The sequence below is a fragment of the Acinonyx jubatus genome, chromosome A3 (assembly GCF_027475565.1).
Source record: "Acinonyx jubatus isolate Ajub_Pintada_27869175 chromosome A3, VMU_Ajub_asm_v1.0, whole genome shotgun sequence".
Lineage (NCBI taxonomy): Eukaryota > Metazoa > Chordata > Mammalia > Carnivora > Felidae > Acinonyx > Acinonyx jubatus.
In genome coordinates this window covers 128,166,940-128,183,208 of record NC_069388.1, presented here as the reverse complement: position 1 = coordinate 128,183,208, position 16,269 = coordinate 128,166,940, and the positions used below count along the sequence as shown (strand labels likewise).

Here is a 16,269-nt window from a genome sequence, read left to right as displayed (position 1 = left end):
ATAAACAGAAAAAAAATTTAACGTTTATTTTTAAGAGGGGGGGTCATACATGGGGAAGGGCAGAAAGAGGGAGACACAGAATCAGAGCAGGCTCCAGGCTCTGAGCTGTCAGCACAGTGTCTGATGCGGGGCTCGAACTCATGAACCACGAGATCAAGACCTGAGCTGAAGTAGGAGGCTTAACTGAGTCACCCATGCTCCCCTAAAACTTACTTTTTTCTTGTTGAGACTTTACTTTTAAAGGAAATTTTTAGTTTCACAGCAAAATTGGGAGAAAGGAAGACATTTCCCTCATATGCCCTTCAAGATTGTGTTGGCTAGTCTTGGGCTTTTCCTCTCCATTTAAACTTACAATCAGTTTGTCAATATCCAAAAAAAAAATACATATTGTTAGGATTTTGACTGGGATTCCATTGAATGTATAGATCAAATTGGGGGGGGGGGAACTAACATTTTGACAATACTGAGTCTTTTTTTTTTTTTTCAAAAAAATTTTTTTAAGTTTCTTTATTTGAGAGAGAGAGAGAGAGAGAGAGAGAGAGAGTGAGAGTAGGGGAGGGACAGAGAGAGCAGGAGGAAGAGGGAATCCCAAGCAGGCTCTGCACTGCCAGCACAGAGCCCAAGGCGGGGTTTGGACTCACAAACCATGAAACCATGACCTGAGCCAAAACCAAGAGTCAGATGCTCAACTGGCTGAGCCATTCAGGCGCCCCAAGTCTTTGTATCTATTGACTCGGAATACCTTTTTATTCAGTTCTTTGAGTTAATCAGAGTTTTCTAGTTTCTTCATATGAATCTTGTTAGATTTATACCTCTAGTTTCTTCATATAAATATTTGTTAGATTTATACCTTTAAGTATTTCATTGGGGGGGCTATTATAAATGGTATTGTACTTTTAATTTCAAATTCCAGCTGTTCATTGCTGGTATATAGGAAAGTGACTGAATTTTATACCTTAACCTTGTATCTTGAAACCTTGCTACAATTGCTTATTAGTTACAAGAGGTTTTTTTTTTTAATTATTTCAGCATTTCTACATATGATTATGCCATTTATAAACAAAAACAGTCTTATTTCTCCCGTTCTGATCTATATGCCTTTTATTTTCATTTCAAATGCATAAGGTCTCAGTTTTATTTTACACGTTACTTTACTAAAATAGACTTGAAAACACGATCCTATTAAGCAACATACAAATGAAAAAAAATAAAATAAAACCATGCACGCATGTGGAAATAAAGATTTAAAGACTTGTTACAAGATTTAAATCCACACAATTATCAAATTAAATTTAATTCAATGAGATGATCATGGTCATAAAGCAGAACGCTTACGATACACTTAGGAAGGAGTTTGCACAGTGAACAAATTGAAGATTGAAATAAAATAACTACAGCCTACTACTTTTTGAGTCTTCCAAGATGCCAAGCAGTGTCACAAGATGTTGGAAAAAAATTACAGAAAATACATGAGTTTTTTGGCATGGTGCAGGAGAATAAAGTCCTCAGCGTGTGTTTGGCAGAAATAGAGAAAGTAATATTTCATAAGAGCAAGTAGGTTAAGTTGAACAGAATGGGTACATGGTCCTCTAAGATGGGGAGATTTCTGTAGATCATCCTCGATCTGTTAAATTACATCTTTCCAGCAGACAGACAAGTACAGAAGCTGCCGAGGTAATTTTATTCACACAAAAATGTGGACGCTACCCTGCCTAACAGATGAGTAAGTCAATACGTAACTGAAATGAATAGTAGCTAATAACAGAGGACTGTGTCATAGAAGCATCCAGGACAGTGCAGCCACCAAGAAATTTCTGGGAAGCAATTTAAACTAAGAAGCAAGTTCTAGCTTTTAAACTAGAACTTGGGCTATGGGCAGAATTTGTATAGTCTGTGAGGGGACCAAGGACACACCTTACTTTATGTGGAATTCAAGAAGTAAAACAAACTTGACGGTTCAGCAAAATCGATGCGTAGAGAAAAGTGGCCTGAGGCAGCTTTTCTATTGTCACAATTATTCTTTTCTTTTCCTAAAAATATTCATCTCATTAGCAACATGAGCTAATGTTAGTGTGTGAACATATCATCAATGTGTCCAAATTTCAAATTTCTTGACTTTCTTAGCATGAATCCGACCTCTTGCAATTATCGCAGGTTGATAACTATTTTTAATATTTAGAATATTATTTAATTGTATAGAAATGGTAGGAAAAATATAAATATAACATTAACTCATGATTTTGAGAATACTTTTGGGGGGCTTAATTAGTTCAACTGGAGAGTATTTATTTAGTACAACTTCCATTAATGCAAGATAGAGAAGGGAAGCTAACAGTAGGTAAGATCCAGTTCCGCCTAATTTGCCATGAATTTAATGCACAGTTTGGGTATTATTGAAATACCCCAGATATCATTTCCTTTATGATGGGGGGGGCATAAAACTTGAAACATATAATATAATCTGAGAGATTAAATCTCTAGCTTTCTAAATACAATGTATTCTAACTCGCATGCTATCTTTGATGACTAACAGCTAACTTAATAGAATGTACCATAGGAAACATACATTCTGACTAGCGTTCTAAGATGTAGTTTGACACAAGGAAACACATAGCTCTCTCTGAAGGGAGAATTAATCCATAAACAGGATTGCACACATCCTTTTCAGAAATGAGTAAGTTTCAAACTTTATTTATTAGTAATCCCCCAGCATTTTTCATAGGTTGTATGAGGTAAAGACTGTAAATTCCATAGAAAAGTAAGAGGCTAGAATAACAGATGAAGATTCAGAAGCATCGTGCAATTTTTAAAGTGAGAACAAGAAATATTAATGTTTTACAAACTATAAAATAAATTCCTTTTTTTTTTTTTTTTTGCACAGGACATCACTTGTAACTTGTCTCAAATACCTAATAAAGAACTTAAACTGTTAACCAAATTCCTTTTCAATGAAAGTTTGCAAAGAAAATATAATATGAACATTTAAAGTGTTCATATTAGATATAATAAACACATCAATACTTGGTTCTTATAAAGCAGTAAATGTTAAATATTCTCTATATTTTATGCTCTAGAAAGCTACAAATGTTTGGCTTATTTACTTATAAAAATGTCTTGAGGCCAACATCTCACTTTATGCAGTAACTGCTTCCCTTAAATTTTCTGAAATATAAGAATTTTCTTTTTCGCATTTCCTATTTGCTGCATCCCTGTATGATATCATCTCTCTCCAACACTCACGACACTCTGCCATTTAATAAAACCTTTATTTTCATTCTGTTTGTGACTAATTAAAAACAAAAAAAAATCTTCCCTGCGGCACCTGCTGGCTAAGTTGGTTAAGCGTCTGACATTGGCTTGGGTCATGATCTCATAGATCATGAGTTCGAGCCCCACATTGGGCACTGCAGTCAGCCTGAAGCCTGCTTGGGATCCTCTGTCTCTGTCTCTCTCTCTCTCTCTGTCCCTCCTCTGCTTGTGCTTTCTCTCTCAAAAATAAACATTAAAAAAAAAAAATCTTCCTTCCTTTACCTACTCCCACCAAAAAGTGTAGAAAATAGCTCCCAATGAACCAAAGGAAGATCAAGAAGCAGTAAGTCAACAAATAAAGCCCAACAAAAGGAGTGGGGGGTTGAATTTGTGGTCCGGTGGGGTTTATATTAGCAAACATTGATACTCTGTTCAGGCATTGGAGAAAGTAAACTCTTAAAAAGAAAGAAATCATGGGGCGCCTGGCTGGCTCAGTCAGTTAAGCGTCTCTTGATTTCGGCTGAGGGCATGATCTCATGGTTCGTGAGTTCGAGCCCCGTGTCGGGATTTTGTGAACCCCTGCTTGTGATTCTCTCTCTCCTTCTGCTGTTCCCCTAGCTCCCCTACTCGTGCTCCCTCTCTCTCTCAAAATAAACATTAAAAAATTAAATAAATAAGTCATTAGACTACATATGGAAAGACTATAATAATTGACTCATATTATATAAAAACATCTTTACAAGAAACAAAAGAAAAATGTAAGAGGTGTTTTGCTTGCAGAAATATGGCACTGGTGCAATTTGTAGCCACACTCTTCACCCTTTGCTAAGACATAACCGCGTGCACAGGTTTAAAGAGCAATTGCCCAGAGCTCAAACTAAACAAAAGGAATGTGGCCCCTAGAGACTGAACTGAATAATAATCATATAACTTGGTGTTTTCGTCAATTAAGTTAATAGGATTGAATGCTGTCTGTTACAAACCCTATTTTCAGATCTCTAGGCAAGTCTACCAATGGCAGACACAACCGATCCTTTATAAAGCTTTCCCATTTTGTCAAATCGGTTTCTTTTTTTTTTTAACGTCTATTTCTGAGACAGACCGAGTGTGAGTGGGGGAGGGGCAGAGGAGAAAGGGAGACAGAATCTCAAACTGGCTCCAGGCTTTGAGTTGTCAGCGCAGAGCCCGGTGCGGAGCTTGAACTAGGCAATGGTGAGATCATGACCTAGGCTGAAGTCAGATGCTTAACCGACTGAGCCACCCAAGTGCCCCTGTCATATCTGCTTCTTTTACTGAATCATCGTTACACAAAGATGAATATCCATGCTTCTTAGTGAAATGAAGACAGAGTTTGAAGTTACTTCTATATTATTGGTAATGAGTTTCTTGTTACTTCAACACAGGTGTCAATTTATTCTGAAATACCTTGATCACAAAATCAAAGTCCTTTGATTCCTTAATCGTGTCGTTAACCACAAAATGAGGAGTCAGATTTGTGAAAATAGCTCTGGCTTAAAAATAAAACAAAACAAAGAAAAAGGAGCAAGTTTTTATTTTTCTCGCAACACGGAAAAGATGCAAGAAATCTTGTCATAATGCAAAAAGATCAAAATTTACTTGAGCTAATGTATTTTTGATTTATAAAGCACCGTCTCCCTAAGTAATGACATTTTTTTATAGTACACATAAGAGTATTAAGTAAGCCAGCCAGGGCATATGCACACATCATTCAGTTCCAGTACTGTGATATCTGCTCTGAATATTGCAAAGATTTCCTTGGAGATAAACATAGTCCCTGCGTTCAGAGTGTTTCTGGTCTGGTGCAACAGAAAGAAGAGTTTCAGATGCTGTCATAAAGTACAGAATACTGCAGGGGATCTGATGAAGGACCTCTAAGCACATACTTACTAATCAGAGGTTTTCCTGTGACACCTTATGCCTGAGGTGGATCCTGAATAGACGTGCATTAGTTTCCTACCCCTGCCTACCAAATTACCCTCACGTTTAGCATCTGGAAACAACACACAGCTATTAGCTCACAATTACTATCTCATCAACTCATCCTGGTTTGCCCAAGACTTTGCCAGGTTTTAAAACTGGAAGGCCCGCGTCCCAGGAAACTTCTCAGCCCCAGGCAAACCAGGATGAATGATTGCCCTACTCACAGGGTTTCAATTAAGACATTGATGGGGGGGGGGGGTGGCAAAGTCACTCTAGGCTCAACTGGGGTAAGATCTGCATCCAAACACCCTTACCCATTGTTGGCAGGACCCGGCTCCGTGGAGGCTATCAGCCTGAGGGCCTCAGTTCCCACAGGCCTTCGGCCAGAGGCTGCCCTCAGCTCTTGCCCTCATTCACCCTCTCCATCAGAGCCCTCACCTAGGAAGAGCCAGGAGAGAATGCCTGCAAGATGAAACCACCATCCTTGGTAACCTAACCAGGAAGAGGCATTCTGCCATTTTTGCCAAATTCTATCTTCTAGAAGCACGTCTAACTGGATCCAGTTCAACTTTAAGGCAAGGGGAATAAACAAGGGTGGGACCACTAAGAATTGAAGATCGCTGGGAACCATAAGAAAACTTCCAAATAAATAAATAAATAAATAAATAAATAAATAAATAAATAAATAAATAAAACAAAAAGGGCCAAAAGAAGCAGCCAAAAAAGAAGAAACGTAATATCATATCTTTGATGTTGATATATTCTTTACAGAACAGGCAACATTATTCCAAACGTATCTGATTTAATCAATTGATAAATACCAAAGAAACTGTATACTCAGTTTGCTTTTAAATTACTTGGTTAGAAATAATAAACATATATAAGTGTGTACTTTTTGCATATGTGCTCTTGTGTTTATGTATGTCAGGGTAGAGGGCGTTGCTTTGAATGGCCTCTTTTTTTTTTTTTTAATCTGCTTTTTAAAGTTATTTTAAGTTACAAAATTCCAGAAAGAAAGAACTGTATAATTGAAGTTCCAAAAAGGGCATCTCTAAGAATAAATACTAAATGTCCTTTTCTTTTAATATAATTTATTGTCAAATTGGTTTCCATACAACACCCAGGGCTCATCCCAACAAGTGCCCTGCTCAATGCCCATCACCCATTTTCCCCTCTCCCCCACACCCCATCAACCCTCAGTTTGTTCTCAGTATCCAAGAGCCTCTTATGGTTTGCCTCCCTCCCTCTTTGTAACTTTTTTTTCCCCTTCCCCTCCCCCATGGTCTTCGGTTAAATTTCTCAAGATATACATATAAGTGAAAACATATGGTTATCTGTCTTTCTCTAACTGACTTATTTCATTCAGCATAATACCCTCCAGTTCCATCCACATTGCTGCAAATGGCAGGATTTCATTCTTTCTCATTGCCAACTAGTATTCCATTGTACATATAAACCACATCTTCTGTATCCATTCGTCAGTTGATGGACATTTAGGCTCTTTCCATAATTTGGCTGTTGTTGAAAGTGCTGCTATAAACATTAGGGTGCATGTGCCCCTGTGCATCAGCACTCCTATATCCTTGGGTAAATTCCTAGCAGTGCTATTGCTGGGTCATAGGGTAGTTCTATTTTAACTTTTTGAGGAACCTCCACACTGTTTTCCAGAGTGGCTATACCAGTTTTCATTCTCACCAGCAGTGCAAGAGGGTTCCCATTTCTCCACATCCTCTCCAGCACCTATAGTCTCCTGATTTGTTCATTTTAGCCACTCTGACCAGCATAAGGTAGTATCTCAGTGTGGTTTTGATTTGGATTTTCCTGATGATGAGTGACGTTGAGCATCTTTTCATGTGTCTGTTGGCCATCTGGATGTCTGCTTTGGAAAAGTGTCTATTCATGTCTTCTGTCCATTTCTTCACTGGATTATTTATTTTTCCAATGTGGAGTTTGGTGAGTTCTTTATAGATTTTGGATATTAGCCCTTTATCCGATATGTCATTTGCAAATATCTTTTCCCCTTTTGTCAGTTGCCTTTTAGTTTTGCTGAGTTTCCTTTCCTTCTATGGCCATGATGCTGATGATGCCTACTGAGCTTTCTTGCCTTTTTAAACACTATGATTCCTCTTGATGTCTGTTATTTTCAATCTTTCAATGTTGTCTTCCTCCTTCAAGATCTGCTTTTGCCAAAGATAATTCTCTTTTTCCCAAATTCACCCTTAACTCATTGCTCTTAGAATGCTTGTTATTCCTTTAGACTTTACCCCAGACTTCATTCTCTCAATATTTTCCCAGCTAATACAATTTCCCTTATTAAGCATCCTCATATTACATATTCCATTTTCTAGCATTTTCACAGTGCTATCTTTTCACATTTATAATATGATTATTTATTTAGTTAGTGTTTATTTCCTGAAACATTAGCTCCATGTAGGAATTCACCATGTTTTTCTCAGTCCTATACTAATATCTGGCATGACACAAATTATATTTAACTATGTGCTGAATGAATAAATATCTAATAATTGACTTGACGGTTATTTTCCAAATGAATCTTCCTTTCTGAATTGAAAATATTGTTGTTAAGTTGGTTAATATATACTTGGTGAAGGAGTAATTATGTAGATGTAATTTTATACAAAATATAGTTATTTTCTTAACTTTTATATTTTTCACACCATGCTAGACCTAGTTAGTCATCAATATTCCCAGTAACAAAAAGTCAGCCTACTGAATAAATACATTTAAATACATATTATTTGAACTATATGTCATAAAAATGTAATAAGGAAGAACCCTTTTGTTCTGGTCACTGGGATAATGAAACATTTTAGTATAATTTATGCTGTATTCCTGTGGAATACACACTTATACTGCTTCTGAAAAAAAATATTTTTTTTAAAGTGTAGATAAAAGTTTAGATAAAAGATTTAAAAGTTTTACCAACTCTCTCTACTTATGACCCAGCCATTGTTTCAAGTGTTTTAGTGCGACTGTGTGTTTGGAGCCTAGGAGAGCGTCACCTGTGAGAGGAGGAAAGGGCTGGTCAGCCATTTAAAGACACCCCGGCCTGACTGGCCAGTACTCGTGCTAAGTAGATCGGCCACTAGAGGGCACAAGGACCTATCAAAAGATTCACTCTGTTTTGTTTCTTGGGTTGTGGGTTTTTTGTTTTGCTTCAAACTGGGGACGGGAGGGAGAAACAGGGGGGAAAATATTATGGAATTAAATTCCAACTATTTTAAATTCCAGAATAGCCGGCAAGCCAATCAGAAGTTTAAAGTCACTTCTGTTTTAGGGGAGGCCAACGTAAGTCTTGCACAGATTTGCAATGTTTAGGAAAATTTATCATAAACACCTTTATTAATAAATATTGCATATGCCTTGACATCCAGAAAACATTTTCCTGTGATTATCATGAAGGTACACTTTTTGTCTAGAAACACCCTGGGATACTCCTTCCTTTTATTTATTATTTTTCTGTCTCACACACCCTTCAGTGTAAAGATTACTTTTCATCTTTTCTGGGGATTCTCCCTTGAGAGTATCAGCCCTGAGAATTAGTTCCATCCTCGTGCGCACTGAAAATTGTAGAATCGACCATGCGATCATCTCACCCACGTGGTAAGTGCTTGCTAGGTGTCAGACACGTGCTGGGTGGGGCTGGAAACATGACCTCATGATCCTTGAAGCAGGGAACTCAGAGACCACAGGGCCGGAGGGGAAATTAACCTTTAACAAAAAAGAAACAAATGTGCCCCTAGCCACAATTCTTATCTTACAGATCTTGAGTCACAACAGTTTAAGTGATTTTCCCCCAAACACACCAAAGCCAATTGGGCTCCAAAGCCAGATAAGATGGATTTAGTTCCAGAACATTCTGGTAAGAACATACATGGTTAATTCCCTGCCAGCCCTTTCAGGATCATAATAGATCTTCAAGTCATATGTAGTGAATATGATTTATTCCTGTAAAACAGAGTCATTAATTAAAATTCAAAAAGCATTTTTGGTTGCCTACTTTGTGGGGTGAATGATGCTTTGAGAGCAGAGGAGACCCAGTTAAGTCACCATGGTGATCAGCCACCCGGAGGGTCTCATGGAGGATGTTGGTCACAAGTGTATTGAAGGCTTTGGAAGAAACTCTTGTTGAAAAGGGGAGTACAGATCTTTCCAAGAAGAAGACCTTGTATGAAAAATGGCACGGAGAGAAGAACTTAAAATAAGTAATGCTGTATTTTGGTAATTTATAGTAGCTGAGAGGTTAACTTACAAAATAGGAAGGTACTTAAGAAGAAGAAAAAAAAAAGAGAAGAGTGATTATTCATTTTGCATTTCTCTTTATCTTAATTAGATAAAACCTAAACATAAAAAAAGACAAAAAAGTCCACTCCAGTTGTCTCAAGAAAAAAATAGGTAAGAACAATATAAACACATATACTGATAAAGCATATAATTATAAATTTTTAGTCAAATTATATATATATATATATATACACACACACACACACGCTATATTTTAGGAAGAGAATAACTTTTAAAATGAAATTAAAATAAAGTATCTTGAGTAGTCAGTGATTGTTGAATGTAGAAAGTAGATAGTTTGAAACATGTGTAAAACATTTAATATCCTAAATAATGATTAGTATTCAGAATCAGGAGAAAACTGAAATTCATCATCCCAAATGGTTAGTTTATTAGTGTCATAGTTCAGATTGGTAAAGAAAGACGGCAAACCTGAATGAAAAATAAGTATTGGTCAGGAAATTTTGTGAGTATCAAAGAATGGGTAGAATTCTGGCTAGTTTCATTTTTTATAAATATTTTTAATATTTATTTATTTTTGAGAGAGAGACAGACAGAGTGTGAGCAGGGAAGGGGCAGAGAGAAGGAGACACAGAATCTGAAGCAGGCTCCAAGCTGTCAGCACAGAGACCAACGTGGGGCTGTAACTCACAAACCCGGAAATCATGACCTGAGCTGAAGTCAGACACTCAACCGACTGAGCCACCCAGGTGCCCATAAGTTTCATTTATTTTATCTTTTCAAAGAGAAATGCTCTCTGAAAATAGATTTCAAATAATATTAAAGTTATAGAAAACATATAATAAGAGTGGTAAATGTGAAGATTGCCTTACCACAGAAATCAGAAAGAAAATAGTGTAATAAACAGAAGAAATGAAACTGATAATGTTTTTTTAGAGACATCTGATAAAACATTACCATGGTGACAAAGCATATACATGGAAAGATAATAGATATGCTAAAGTATCAGTAAAGGGTAAGGATTATCATTGTGAAATATATAGGAATTTGATATGTGTGTCTGACTCGAAAAATATTTTAATTCCATGGAATTAAAACTAAGTGTTGAGAGAAAATCCAGCAAAGAAACAAAACTTAATAGTCAGAAAGAATAGCTGTTATTATCATAACCTTTGTTACTTTCTCCATCTTGTCATGGCATAATTAAAAAATAGATTCTAAATTTAAATCCATAGATTCATAGTCTGATCATCTGCACCTGCCTCCTTTAATAGATAGACATACAAAAGCATTTGTAATAGAATTTGGATGTCTTCCTGGCTGATTTGCAAAATTACTGACAGTTTTAGGCAATCTCAATTTATCAAAATTCTTAGGGATACATTTAGATTCTGTTTTGAAAATTCTGTGTCTCTCTTCCTAATTCAGAGAAAAAATTGTTCTGACCTGATAATAGTGAATAAATGAAATTGATATATAAGCATAAATTTACATAAAACAGAAGTTGACTCACAAACCACATAAATCTCATTGGATTAGGGGCCATAGAGGAGAGAAGCCACTTCATACATAACCTAAATCAAATATAGAAGTAGAAGAAAATCATTATGACTTAGGAGCAAGGGCAGAACATAAGTTCACCAATATATTCTTGAAGTTTTGAATAATTAAGAAAAAGTATAATTTATCTGCATGCCTACTTATATTCTGTCTTAAATAATGTAGAGTGAGAGGTATGTTACTTCATCAAAAACCCAAATAGAGATTAAATATGTAATTGTTCTGACTGCATTGTGGCTCAGTGAAGCAGCATCAGAGAATGGAAGGAACACTAGAATTTTAGGAACATACAGTGCGCACTTTCAATATGTGTCCGAATCCGTGTTCCAACATCTTCTACCTGTGTGATACTAACCAAGAAACTTTCTTTCCAAGTCACATCAATGTCTTCATTGTAAAATAGGAAAAAAAATCTGCATCACAAATTTTTATGAATATTATTACAAGTGCCTAGAATGGATTTAGAGAGTTACTCCATCAATCTCGGGTGGATCTGAAAGTAATTTAAATTCGAATATTTGCTTTTATCCTTATACTAATATTTACTTATATATAAATGCTAATTTTAAACCTTCCCAATATGTGGCTGAAGATTCTTGACAGTTAAGTTCTGTCATTTCCAACTTTTGTGCCACATGGCATAGTTTTACATTCGATAAATAATGTGTTCCCAGGGCTTGTATTGCAAGAAAGGCTGCATGTGATGCAGAGAGTTTATAATAGCATTTTATGTTGAATTAGAATGTTCTGGAATTTTTTTGCATCAAATTCAGAGCAATCTGTCAGCTATAGTCTACTAGTAATGGCAGAATTACTTGTTTCATTCATCTACTAAAACAATGGAAAAATTAGACTATGAAGATGAAGAATGTGTTTGAAAGTATTAGACAGTTACCAAGACATTGAACGTTTGCCAGGCCAGGATCCAGGAAAGAACTAAGAAGAACAGGTGATCCAGCTGTTTGGATGTCCTTTTCCCCAGGGAGAAAGCTGTCAACCAGGATAGCAAAAATGGAGCATCTGACTTCTGCTGAGGTCATAAGGCATGAGGCATGAGGTCATGATTTTGAGGCCTGCATTGGGCTCTCTGCTGTCAGTCTAGAGCCTGCTTCACTTCAGATCCTCTCTCCCCCTTTCTGCCCGTCCCCAGCTCATGCTCTCCTTCTCTCTCTAAAAAATAAACATTAAAAAGAAAGGGAGGGGGGCGCCTGGGTGGCTCAGTCGGTTGAGCTTCTGACTTTAGCTCAGGTCATGATCTCGCGCTCTGTGAGTTCGAGCCCCGCGTCGGGCTCTGTGCTGACAGCTCAGAGCCTGGAGCCTGCTTCAGATTCTGTGTCTCCCTCCCTCTATGACCCTCCCCCATTCATGCTCTCTCTCTCTCTCTCTCTCAAAAATAAATAAACATTAAAAAAAAAGAAGAAGAAGAAAGGGAGGAAAAAACAGGCTTTGGTTTATAACCTCAAAGGGATACACTTTAAGAGGAAAGGTGACCCCCAAATTGACCAGTCTTTCAAGGACCTGAATTATATTTTCAAATAATCTCAACCTCTGATAAGATAAAAGAAATGAGACTTAAACAAGCTGCCTTAAAAAATACTAGTAAATTCTTTCCCCAGGACACAGGACTATCCAGGGTTTCTAGTGATTTTTACAATTTTTCATGTACAATATCTGACACTCAATTATAAAAAGCATTCATGAAGAAGAAAAAAGTGACAGAATACTAAGAAAAAAGGAAACAGATCTACATAAAATCTAGGTACTGCAGTTATCAGACAGACTTCACAGTGATTATAATTCATGTTTTTACACAATTGAATTACAAGATTCAAAAAATCAGAGGAGAATGGGAAATAATTTTAAAAGAATCAAATGGACTTCATAGAATTAAATAATACTCTGGCTGAAACAAAAAAAGCTAAAGAATGGGTTTAGCAAACTATTAGACACAGATGAAAAGAATGTTTGTCATCTAAAAAACAGGTAAGAAAAAATATCAGGACCCAATCAAGAAGAAAGAAAATTATACACAACACAGAAAAGAGCATAAGAAACATACCTGACATGGCATAAAAGTCTAAGATGTGAGTAACTTGTCTTAGAGAAGGAGAGAAAAGAATGTCAAAATAATGTAAATATTTTCATGATTCTCCATCCTCACAACTTGCTGAGTTAAGAACATTGACATGCTGTAAAGACAGAAACAATCTCCTTTCTCCATAACGCTTTGTTCTTCACATTCTAAGGGTGATAGACCTAGAGCTAAGTATAAACAACCAGTTTTGAGCCATGCTGGATGAGGGGCATGAAGAAGAACTGAAAAACAACTGCTCACAGCCCCTTTGCTTCTCTTCCTCACTGGTGGCAGAGTGAGGAAGACAGGGGTGAGGTTGACATTGAAAAGGCTCACGTCTTAGGAACTGAGACATACAGCCTAAAAAGTTCAAGAAAAGACATAGCTGGGAGATGTGTTACTCTACATTTAGATTATAAAATTCTGAGTAGTTAATTTGACATGACCAGAAAATGAAGCATCTCTTACATTCTCCTGCACACTCTAGGTAAGAATTATATTTTTGGTCATCACTGACAGAGTTCAATTCACAGTGTTTGAACTGGAAGCCAGGATTCACAAAAGCAGCAAGTGGATGAGGAGCATCATGAGTAATTATGTAGCCTGCATTAAATAAGCAGAATTCGAGATAAGAAATTCTGTACTGTTTCAATATAAACATTTTGAAAAGCTCATGGGAGAGCAAATAATAGCTTTGCTCTCTTTTTCTCCAAGTGTGAGACATGATGTTTGATAATAGCCTTGGAGAGATAGATGGTTTCTAGACCTAAACAGAAAGTGATGTCTAGCACCTAAGAAAAATCTTTTTACACACTTAGGACAATAAACAAGTACATAGGTACCTCATATCTCCTCACTATTCTAAATACTAATTAATAAATAGTAATTATGGTACCTCACATGGTCCCATACATTTTTATTTATCGATTTTTAAATCTAACTATTTAGAGAGGGGCCTTGTAAAAATCATCACACGGTAGTTTTGGGGATGGTTCTGTAGGTTTGAGAAGAGTAGATATTCCAAAAATCTTTCAAGGTTTCTGTACTTTTTACAAAGCAATAAAAGTATTAATTTATACCTCTGTGGCAGCTACCTAATTGAATACTAACGAAACGTACAGCTAACAGAGAGAAAAACACACCATTTTTTTCTTCTAGCTTTATGGAGATGTAATTGACATATAACATTTTGTCAGTATAAGGTGTACAATATAATGATTTGATATACGTATATATCAGGAAATGATTACCACAATAAGGTTAATTAGCACATCTAACACATAGGATATAATTCTTAATCAAAATAAAGTCAAAAAGCAAAAAGGAGCATAGAATAATAGGTGGATCACATTTCTTTTGTTTTCTAACCAAAGTTAATGACAGACTTCAACCTCATATATCAATAGTTATGTTAACTGTGAATGGAATATATTCCAATGAAAATATTAATATTAGAAATTTAATAAAAAGGGCACATCAAATCATAGATTCCTTGGAAAGGATGTACCTTAAGTATAGTTATTTCATTGTACTATTATTGTATTCTCATTATACTATTTTGGTCCACCCAGATCCCACTGTTAGGCTTTTGCACCCATTCCCAACTGCTGGGAAGATACACCCACAGCTGCAGCCTGCACTGGAATTTACCCTTGAATGAAGGAACTGCCTGCCCAAGGTTACACCACCTCCCACACGTGGCCTGTGGCTGATGACTACTTGGGATAAAAGTCCTGACTTCCTCCCTTTAATTATGGGCAGCTGGAAAGAGTCATCTCAGCTCCCAAACTTCTTATAGGATCCTCTAAACCCTCTATCATAACCACATTGTAGTTAGTTTCTCTCCTGATCAATCTTCTTTATTTATAGTAAACCTCTCCACTCCCCAGGAAGTCTGGATGCACCTCTCTTGTCTCAGAACCTATTTCTAGTGAACAACGAGACAGAAAAGTTGAAAGGGAAAGAATGGCAAGATATATGATATAGACATTAACTGAAAGAATGCTGAATGAGCTACTCTAATACTGGACAAAGATTTCAGGGCAAGCAGCATGGCCAGAGATTCAAAAAAAAAAAAAAAAAGGAATGTTTTTAATGATAAAAGTTGATCAACCAGAAAAATATAAAAACTGTAAATATGTATGAACCTAAAAATGTATCCTTAAAATATGTGAAGCGAAATTTGACATAACTTAAGGAGAAAAAAAATCCATAGTCACAGTGAGGATTGAACACAATTTTTGCAGAAGACAAAAAAAAATCTGTAAGGATTTGGAAAATTTAATCTGCATAATTAAATATTGCTCTATTTGATACATTCATAGTAATGCCAACTGAACTTTATACCCAACAACTGAAGAGCACATATGTTCTTCAAGCTTACATGAAGCTGCTACAAAGAAGAACTGTATGTTGGGTAGAGATCAGGTCTGATTGGAATTTAAAGGCATGGAATTACACAGAGCAGTTCTCTGACCAGAGTGTATATTCTGAGTGGTTTGTTTATAACATTAAAAATTTAGGTAATTTATTACACTATCAGAAAAAAAAATAAATCAATAAATCAATAAAAAAATAAATCAATAAATTCTCGACACAACAGTTCTTATGAGGTGACCATGCAAAAAATGATGTGTGTGGAACAGAGGATATGAGCGTCCCGGAATATGATGCTATTGATTTGAGGGATTATGGGCAGAAATATAAGCAGGCATTAAAATATCTCAAGCTGAGAAATAGTAGAATGGGATGAAGTCAACATGGTTAAGGAGGAGAATTTGGAGACCACTGGGGTAGAGCACGTGGAAGCTAACGAGGGCATGCGTTAAGAGCTCTATGGCAGGAATAATTGTCATTCGTGCTCAATACAATCAATAGTTTCTATCTACAGGATGAAATGTCCTGAATCTATTACAGGGCCTTTTTGCACCCCCAGGAAGCACTGGTATGTATAATCAATGCCCTGATCAAACTATTGAGAATTCATCACTATTGACTTGAAACATTGCTAATTTGGGATTTTTCTTAAATACTGGAAGTTGAAAATATCATAACCCGTGTGTACTCAGTTATCTACTGCTTTTAAAAAGCACGATCTCAGATATTTTAAATAAAATCATGTATTGCAAATATCACTGAAAGAATCTTAATTTTGCTCCTAGTTCTATTCTACTTTATCT

General features: G+C 36.3%; 1 long non-coding RNA gene across 2 annotated transcripts in view; it reads right to left on the bottom strand.

Annotated features, from left to right (window-relative positions):
* The window catches only part of LOC113604938 (uncharacterized), a 192,714-nt gene that overhangs the window by 158,500 nt on the left and 17,945 nt on the right, over positions 1–16,269 (bottom strand). The gene's annotated exons all lie outside the window — the stretch shown is intronic.